Here is a 10,669-nt window from a genome sequence, read left to right as displayed (position 1 = left end):
GGTCTGTTAGTGTGTACACAGTCAGTGTATTCCTGGTCTGTTAGTGTGTACACAGTCAGCGTATCCCTGGTCTGTTAGTGTGTACACAGTCACTGTATTCCTGGTCTGTTAGTGTGTACACAGTCAGTGTATTCCTGGTCTGTCAGTGTGTACACAGTCAGTGTATTCCTGGTCTGTTAGTGTGTACACAGTCAGCATATCCCTGGTCTGTTAGTGTGTACACAGTCACTGTATTCCTGGTCTGTTAGTGTGTACACAGTCAGTGTATTCCTGGTCTGTTAGTGTGTACACAGTCACTGTATTCCTGGTCTGTTAGTGTGTACACAGTCAGTGTATTCCTGGTCTGTTAGTGTGTACACAGTCACTGTATTCCTGGTCTGTTAGTGTGGACACAGTCAGTGTATTCCTGGTCTGTTAGTGTGTACACAGTCAGTGTATTCCTGGTCTGTTAGTATGTACACAGTCAGTGTATTCCTGGTCTGTTAGTGTGTACACAGTCAGTGTATTCCTGGTCTGTTAGTATGTACACAGTCAGTGTATTCCTGGTCTGTTAGTGTGTACACAGTCAGTGTATTCCTGGTCTGTCACCCTTTTCACTCCCATTCCCATTACAGCGCTCCCACTTGCCCTCATATTGTAACAGGCACTATATAAATGCAAGCCTTTCTTTATTGCTCTGAAGTTCCTCACTGTGTTACTCTCCCCCCACCCCCCCTCACCCCCCCTCACCCCCGTGGTGTTGACCTCTTCTGTTTAAAGGAGACATTAAAATACCAGAGAGATTCATTTCAATCCAAAACAAATGTTCTTTCACAGGTAGAAATATACAAGAGTGAATTTCCCCTCCTTTGTGGCACAGGAATTCCTGAGAAGTCTGGAGACAGCAGGGATTCCAGGGAATCTGTGCAGGTGATCCACACTCCCCACATTATCAATGACAGAGTGAGTGGGCAAACATGTCAAGGGAGGAAACCTGATAATTTGCTGGAATAATCAGTTCGAAGAATATGAGCAGGGATTTTCCACAGCCTGAGTTCTGTCTGGATTCCACATCCCCTGCTCCCTCGGGATATCAGCACTGAGTGCTTACCTTTCGGTAAAGTAGAGAGGGAGATCATTTCCAATGGCTGAAGGATGAGTGATAAAAGGGAACAATTCACTCCCGCCTGGTACTGTACGTACTGGAGCTGACACTGAGACACACACAGGCTGCACAGCAACTGTATACACTCCAGAGAATAACATTATCCCTCTTTTTGTTTGCGTGTTATTCCTGGCTCAATGGGTAGCACTCTTGCCTCTGTCAGAAGTCAGAAGGGCATTGATTCAAGTGCCAGTCCAGGGATTTGAGCATGTAATCATGACTGACACCCCCAGTGCAGTACTGAGGGAGTGCTGCACTGTCAGAGGAGCCCGATTTCAGATGTCTGCCTGCTCAGGTGAATGTCAAATTCGAAGAGCAGGGAAGATATCCCCTGGCCAATATTAATCCCACAACCTACACCACAAGAAACAGACCATCTGGTCATTATCACACCATGCCTGTGGGATCTTGCTGTGCACAAATTGGCTGCCACATTTCCTACGTTACTTCCTGGGCATGAAAGTGCTTTGGGACATTATGAGGGTGTGAATGCTCTTTCTTTCTCTCCTAAATTTCACCCACCTCTCCTGATTCCCGTACAATCTGCGGAGCTTCCGGTGGCTCCATGGTTGGACATTGAAACCCAATGGGCAATTCCACCATGTTGGGCGGAACAGACTGCTGGGTGCTTTGGGAAACAGGAGTGAGGCGCTGTGGCACTCCCGAAGCTGTTGCTATGTCTCCAAACTTCACCACACCGCCATCCAGTGGCCATAGTGGTATTGCAGCAATGTAACTGACATCTCTGAAGCAGAATTAAAGGGACAATGCCATTGCTATCTGTCAAAGGGGTAGAGTGCTGAAGCATTTTGCCAGTCTCAGGACTAAAAATTAAGATGTCAATTTTCTCCCCAATCCTACCTTATCCTCTTTTCAAACAATACCTAACCCACTGAATTGAGAAGGAATCTATCTACCTATATTTGAGGCAATAAAAAATCACAAAACTTGCATTTATATAGCACTTTTTGTGCAGAAAAATGCCTCAAAGGAGCTTCACAGGAATGTTATCAAAGAAAACCTGATACTGAGCCACATAAGGAGATGTTAGGGCAGATGATCAGATGCTTTGTCAAAGAGGTGGATTTTAAGGTGTGTCTTAAAGGAGAAGACAGAGGTAAGGAGACGGGGCAGTCAAGGGAGGGAATTCCAGAGCTTAGGGCCGAAGCAACTGAAGGCACGTCCACCAATGGTCGGGATGCTTAAGAGACTAGAATTAGAGAAGCATAGATAGCGCAGAGGTTGTGGCGCTGGAGGAGATTACAGAGAGAGAGGGAGGGTCCTGGTTATTATTTACTATTTGATTTCATGTTATCATTTATTGTCAAATAACAAAACTGCCTGCAATTTGGGAAGCAGAAAAATAGCGTGACTTTTTTAATTCTTTCATGGGATGTAGGTGTCTCTGACAAGGCCAGCATTTGTTGCCCATCCCTAATTGCCCTTGAGAAGGTGGTGGTGAGCTGCCTTCCAAACCCAAGACCTCTACCATCTAGAAGGACAAGGGCAGCAAATACATGGGAACACCACCCCCTGCAAGTTCCCCTCCAAGTCACACACCATCCTGACTTGGAACTATATCGCCGTTCCTTCACTGTTGCTGGGTCAAAATCCTGGAACTCCCTTCCTAACAGCACTGTGGGTGTACCTACCCCAAATGGACTGCAGTGGTTCAAGAAGGCAGCTCAGCACCACCTTCTCAAGGGAAATTAGGAGTGAGCAATAAATGCTGGCCTGGCCAACGACGCCAAATCCCAGGAACAAATTAAAAAAGACTTCTTTATACAGTTCCAAGTCAGGATGGTGTGTGGCTTGGAGGGGAACTTGCAGGTGGTGGTGTTCCCATGTTTCTGCTGCCCTTGTCCATCTAGGTGGTAGAGGTTGTGGGTTTGGAAGGTACTGTCAAAGGAGCCTTGGTGAGTTGCTGCAGTGCATCTTGTAGATGGTACACACTGCTGCCACTGTGCGTCGGTGGTGGAGGGAGTGAATGTTTGTGGATGGGTGCTGATCAAGCGGGCTGCTTTGTCCTGGATGGTGTTGAGCTTCTTGAGTGTTGTTGGAGCTGCACTCATCCAGGCAAGTGGAGAGTATTCCATCACACTCCTGACTTGTGTCTTGTAGAATGTGGACAGGCTTTGGGGAGTTACTCACTATAGAATTGCCAGTCTCTGGCCTGGTCTTGTAGACATAGTCGTTATATGGCTGGTCCCGTTAGGTTTCTGGTCAATAATAATCCCCAGGATGTTGATGGTGGGGAATTGTTTTTCTATTATTGATTTGGTGGGATGTTGACCTCACAGGCAAGGCCAGAATTTGTTGCCCATCCCCAACTGCCCTTGACAACTGAGGGGCTTGCTCGACCATGTCAGGGAGCAGTTAAGAGTCAACCACATTGCTGTGGGTTTTGGGCGACATGTAGGCCAGACCAGGTAAGGATGGCAGATTTCCTTCCCTGAAGGGCATTAGTGAACAGATCGACTTTTTAAAAACGATTATCTGGTAGTTTCCTGATCATTATTAATAATATTAGTATTTTATTCCAGATTTATTAATTACATTTAAATTCCTATAACTGCACTGTAATTTGAACTCACGCCTCCAGAGTATTAGATCTATTTTTCTACATTAATAGTTTAGTCACATGACCACTATACTACCATCCCCCTAAAGTACTTGGGTATGTAATTGAAGTGCCGTAGCCTATGAGGCGATGGACCAAGAGCTGGAAAGTGGGATGAGACTTTTTATCATGTGGCACAGGCATGAATGGCCCTCTTCTGTGCTCGGGGATTTCCTTGGCTGTTTCAGGGGGCAGTTTAGAGTCAATTACATTGCTATGGGTCTGGAGTCACATATGGTACAAGGGCAGCAGGTTTTCACATGGGCCACTAGATGGGCTTTTATGACAATCTGAGATAAGCCTCAGGAGCTTTAGCCCAGGCCTTTGGAGTACTGTGCCAGTCACATTACCACTGTGCTACCATCCCTGTTCCTGGTGAAAGGCCATCACCATTAAGTCTGTTTCTCTCCCTAGTGCCAGACCTGCTGAACACTCCAACCATTTTCTGTTTTTATACCAGACAGTGCTGTTCAAGCAAATAAAATAAAAATCCACCAACAGCCAGTGCTGTGCTGGTACAGACCTGCCAACAGGAGGCGTTGTGATGGTACAGACCCACCAACAGGAGGCGCTGTGATGGTACAGACCCACCAACAGGAGGCGCTGTGATGGTACAGACCCACCAACAGGAGGCGCTGTGCTGGTACAGACCCACCAACAGTAGGCGCTGTGATGGTACAGACTCATCAACAGGGGGCGCTGTGCTGGTACAGACCCACCAACAGGAGGCGCTGTGATGGTACAGACCCACCAACAGGAGGCACTGTGATGGTACAGACTCATCAACGGGAGGCGCTGTGCTGCTATAGAACCACCAACAGGGGGCGCTGTGCTGGTGCAGACTCATCAACAGGGGGCGCTGCGTTGGTATAGAACCTGGGTGCTGGTACCATCACAGTGCCCCCTGTTGGTGGGTCTGTACCATCACAGCGCCCCCTGTTGGTGGTTCTGCACCATCACAGCACCCACTGTTGGTGGGTCTGTACCAACACAGCACCTCCTGTTGGTGAGTCTGTACCATCACAGCGCTCACTGTCGGTGGATCTTGGGCATCACAGCGCTCCCTGTTGGTGGGTCTGCACCATCACAGCGCCCCCTGTTGGTGGGTCTGTACCATCACAGCGCTGCCCTGTTGGTGGGTCTGTGCCATCACAGTGCCCCCTGTTGGTGGGTCTGTACCAACACAGCACCTCCTGTTGGTGAGTCTATACCATCACAGCGGCCCCTGTTGGGGGGGGGGGGTGGGGGGCTGTACCATCACAGCGCCCCCTGTTGGTGGGTCTGTACCATCACAGCGCCTCCCCTGTTGGGGGGTCTGTACCATCACAGCACCTCCTGTTGGTGGGTCTGTACCATCACAGTGCCGCCCTGTTGGTGGAACAAAGGAACAAAGAACAGTACAGCACAGGAACAGGCCATTCGGCCCTCCAAGCCTGCGCCGATCTAGATGCCTGCCTAAACTAACACCTTCTGCTCTTCCGGGGCCCATATCCCTCTATTCCTTTCCTATTCATATATTTGTCAAGCTGTCTCTTAAACGTCACTATCGTATCTGCTTCCACCACCTCCCCTGGCAGCAAGTTCCAGGCACTCACCACCCTCTGTGCAAAATACTTGCCTCGCACATCCCCTCTAAACTTTGCCCCTCGCACCTTAAACCTATGTCCCCTAGTAACTGACTCTTCCATCCTGGGAAAAAGCTTCTGACTATCCACTCTGTCCATGCCGCTCATAACTTTGTAAATCTCTATCATGTCGCCCCTCCACCTCCGTTGTTCTAGTGAAAACAATCCGAGTTTTTCCAACCTCTCCTCATAGCTAATGCCCTCCAGACCAGGCAACATCCTGGTAAACCTCCTCTGTACCCTCTCCAAAGCCTCCACGTCCTTCTGGTAGTGTGGCGACCAGAATTGCACGCAATATTCTAAGTGTGGCCTAACTAAGGTTCTGTACAGCTGCAACATGACTTGCCAATTTTTATACTCTATGCTCCGACTGATGAAGGCAAGCATGCCGTATGCCTTCTTCACTACCTTATCCACCTGCGTTGCCACTTTCAGTGACCTGTGGACCTGTACGCCCAGATCTCTCTGCCTGTCAATACTCCTAAGGGTTCTGCCATTTACTGTAGACCTCCCACCTGCATTAGTCCTTCCAAAATGCACTACCTGACATTTGTCCGGATTAAACTCCATCTGCCATTTCTCCGCCCAAGTCTCCAACCGATCTATATCCTGCTGTATCCTATGACAATCCTTATCATTATCCGCAACTCCACCAACCTTTGTGTCATCCGCAAACTTACTAATCAGACCAGCTACATTTTCCTCCAAATCATTTATATATACTACAAACAGAAAAGGTCCCAGCACTGATCCCTGCGGAACACCACTAGTCACATCCCTCCATTCAGAAAAACACCCTTCCACTGCTACCCTCTGTCTTCTGTGACTGAGCCAGTTCTGTATCCATCTTGCCAGCTCACCTCTGATCCGGTGTGACTTCACCTTTTGCACCAGTCTGCCATGCGGGACCTTGTCAAAGGCTTAAGTCCATATAGACAACATCCACTCCCCTTCCTTCATCAATCATCTTCGTCACTTCCTCAAAAAACTCAATCAAATTAGTGAGACACGACATCCCCTTCACAAAACCATGCTGCCTCTCGCTAATAAGTTCGTTTGTTTCCAAATGGGAGTAAATCCAGTCCCGAACAATCCTCTCTAATAATTTCCCTACCACTGACGTAAGGCTCACTGGCCTATAATTTCCTGGATTATCCTTACCACCCTTCTTAAACAAAGGAACAACATTGGCTATTCTCCAGTCCTCTGGGACCTCACCTGTAGCCAATGAGGATGCAAAGATTTCTGTCAAGGCCCCAGCAATTTCTTCCCTTGCCTCCCTCAGTATTCTAGGGTCGATCTCATCAGGCCCTGGGGACTTATCTACCTTAATGCTTTGCAAGACACCCAACACCTCCTCCTTTTTGATAATGAGATGACTGAGACTATCTACACTCCCTTCCCTAGGCTCATCATCCACCAAGTCCTTCTCTTTGGTGAATACGGATGCAAAGTACTCATTGTGTACCATCACAGCACCCCCTGTTGGTGGGTCTGTACCATCACAGCACCCACTGTTGGTGAGTCTGTACCATCACAGCGCCCCCTGTTGGTGAGTCTGTACCATCACAGCGCCTCCCCTGTTGGTGAGTCTGTACCATCACAGCGCCCCCTGTTGGTGAGTCTGTACCATCACAGCGCCTCCCCTGTTGGTGAGTCTGTACCATCACAGCGCCCCCTGTTGGTAGGTCTGTACCATCACAGCGCCCACTGTTGGTAGGTCTGTACCATCACAGCACCCACTGTTGGTGGGTCTGTACCATCACAGCACCCCCTGTTGGTGGGTCTGTACCATCACAGCACCCACTGTTGGTGGGTCTGTACCATCACAGCGCCCACTGTTGGTGGGTCTGTACCATCACAGCGCCCACTGTTGGTAGGTCTGTACCATCACAGCGCCCACTGTTGGTAGGTCTGTACCATCACAGCGCCCACTGTTGGTGGGTCTGTACCATCACAGCACCCACTGTTGGTAGGTCTGTACCATCACAGCGCCCACTGTTGGTAGGTCTGTACCATCACAGCGCCCACTGTTGGTGGGTCTGTACCATCACAGCACCCCCTGTTGGTGAGTCTGTGCCATCACAGCGCCTCCCCTGTTGGGGGTCTGTACCATCACGGCGGCCCCTGTTGGTGGGTCTGTACCATCACAGCACCCACTGTTGGTGAGTCTGTACCATCACAGCGCCCACTGTTGGTAGGTCTGTACCATCACAGCACCCCCTGTTGGTGGGTCTGTACCATCACAGCACCCACTGTTGGTAGGTCTGTACCATCACAGCACCCACTGTTGGTGAGTCTGTACCATCACAGCGCCCCCTGTTGGTGGGTCTGTTACATCACAGCACCCACTGTTGGTGAGTCTGTACCATCACAGCGCCCACTGTTGGTAGGTCTGTACCATCACAGCACCCACTGTTGGTGAGTCTGTACCATCACAGCGCCCCCTGTTGGGGGGTCTGTACCATCACAGCGCCCCCTATTGGTGGGTCTGTACCATCACAGCGCCCCCTGTTGGTGGGTCTGTACCATCACAGTGCCCCCTGTTGGTGGGTCTGTGCCATCACAGTGCCTCCTGTTGGTGGGTCTGTACCATCACAGTGCCCCCTGTTGGTGGGTCTGTGCCATCACAGTGCCTCCTGTTGATGAGTCGGTATCAGCACAGCGTCCCCCGTTGGTGGGTCTGTGCCAGCAACCACCCCCGTCCCTCTAGTATATTAACTCTCCCATCAATACACCCTTGTTTTTCAAAATAGTGGCCATGGAATGCTTTACATCCACCTGGGAGATGGTCTTGGTTTAACATAGAAACATTAAAAGATTTATGGCACAGAAGGAGGCCATTCAGCCCATCGTGTCTGTGTCAGCTGAACAAGAGTTAACCAGCCTAATCACATGTTGCAGCTCTAGATCTGTAGCCCTATAGGTTACGGCACCTCTGACAGTGCTGCACTGCCTCAGCTGTGGATTGGGAATGTCAGCTGAGATTACGTGCTCAAGTCTCTGGAATGGAGCTTAAAAGGGGCAGCACAGTGGCGCAGTGGTTAGCACCGCAGCCTCACAGCTCCAGGGACCTGGGTTCGATTCCGGGTACTGCCTGTGTGGAGTTTGCAAGTTCTCCCTGTGTCTGCGTGGGTTTTCTCCGGGTGCTCCGGTTTCCTCCCACAAGCCAAAAGACTTGCAGGTTGATAGGTAAATTGGCCATTATAAATTGTCACCAGTATAGGTAGGTGGTAGGGAAATATAGGGACAGGTGGGGATGTTTGTTGGGAATATGGGATTCGTGTAGGATTAGTATAAATGGGTGGTTGATGTTCGGCACAGACTCGGTGGGCCGAAGGGCCTGTTTCAGTGCTGTATCTCTAATCTAATCTAAACCTACAATGGAACTCGGAGGCGGGAATGCTGCTCACTGAGCCATGGCTGACACCAGACTCGTCCGCCTTTGCTGCTGAGCTGACCAAGAGGCTGAATGATCACTGGGATTGAGTTTGACAGACAGCCTCTCAAACTGAACAACACAAACTGCCTCTTTCACATCACTGAGGGAACAAGAGTGGCAGGGTTTGGTGAGTTAGACATTCCTCTTCAAAACATCTTCACACAGGCTGACAGTTCCTTAATTTGGAATAAATCACCTGTCAAGTGTACTAAGTCTTCACTTAGTTATGTTGTAAACAGCTGAATTAAACATTACAGAACTGAATCATTGTGAAATCACTCAGTAACGACAACTTCATGAGCAATTGCCTCACAAGCTATTCATTAAATGATGGAGATAGATAGACTCCTGGAGCAGTAAATCCCAGATAGATAGATAGATAGACTCCTGGAGCAGTAAATCCCAGATAGATAGATAGATAGATAGATAGATAGATAGATAGATAGATAGATAGATAGATAGATAGATAGATAGATAGACAGACAGACTGACTCCTGGAGCAGTAAATCCCAGATAGATAGATAGACTCCTGGAGCAGTAAATCCCAGATAGATAGATAGATAGATAGACTCCTGGAGCAGTAAATCCCAGATAGATAGATAGATAGATAGACTCCTGGAGCAGTAAATCCCAGATAGATAGATAGATAGATAGATAGACTCCTGGAGCAGTAAATCCCAGATAGATAGATAGATAGATAGACTCCTGGAGCAGTAAATCCCAGATAGATAGATAGATAGATAGATAGATAGACTCCTGGAGCAGTAAATCCCAGATAGATAGATAGATAGATAGATAGATAGATAGACTCCTGGAGCAGTAAATCCCAGATAGATAGATAGATAGATAGACTCCTGGAGCAGTAAATCCCAGATAGATAGATAGATAGATAGATAGATAGACTCCTGGAGCAGTAAATCCCAGATAGATAGATAGATAGATAGACTCCTGGAGCAGTAAATCCCAGATAGATAGATAGATAGATAGACTCCTGGAGCAGTAAATCCCAGATAGATAGATAGATAGATAGATAGATAGATAGACTCCTGGAGCAGTAAATCCCAGATAGATAGATAGATAGATAGACTCCTGGAGCAGTAAATCCCAGATAGATAGATAGATAGATAGATAGATAGATAGATAGATAGATAGACTCCTGGAGCAGTAAATCCCAGATAGATAGATAGATAGATAGACTCCTGGAGCAGTAAATCCCAGATAGATAGATAGATAGATAGACTCCTGGAGCAGTAAATCCCAGATAGATAGATAGATAGATAGACTCCTGGAGCAGTAAATCCCAGATAGATAGATAGATAGATAGACTCCTGGAGCAGTAAATCCCAGATAGATAGATAGATAGATAGATAGATAGATAGACAGACTCCTGGAGCAGTAAATCCCAGATAGATAGATAGATAGATAGACTCCTGGAGCAGTAAATCCCACATAGATAGATAGATAGATAGACTCCTGGAGCAGTAAATCCCAGATAGATAGATAGATAGATAGACTCCTGGAGCAGTAAATCCCAGATAGATAGATAGATAGATAGATAGACTCCTGGAGCAGTAAATCCCAGATAGATAGATAGATAGATAGACTCCTGGAGCAGTAAATCCCAGATAGATAGATAGATAGATAGATAGATAGACTCCTGGAGCAGTAAATCCCAGATAGATAGATAGATAGATAGATAGATAGACTCCTGGAGCAGTAAATCCCAGATAGATAGATAGATAGATAGACTCCTGGAGCAGTAAATCCCAGATAGATAGATAGATAGATAGACTCCTGGAGCAGTAAATCCCAGATAGATAGATAGATAGATAGATAGA

This window comes from Heterodontus francisci, chromosome 4 (genome assembly GCF_036365525.1).
Source record: "Heterodontus francisci isolate sHetFra1 chromosome 4, sHetFra1.hap1, whole genome shotgun sequence".
Taxonomy (NCBI): domain Eukaryota; kingdom Metazoa; phylum Chordata; class Chondrichthyes; order Heterodontiformes; family Heterodontidae; genus Heterodontus; species Heterodontus francisci.
This window is presented reverse-complemented; position numbering follows the sequence as displayed.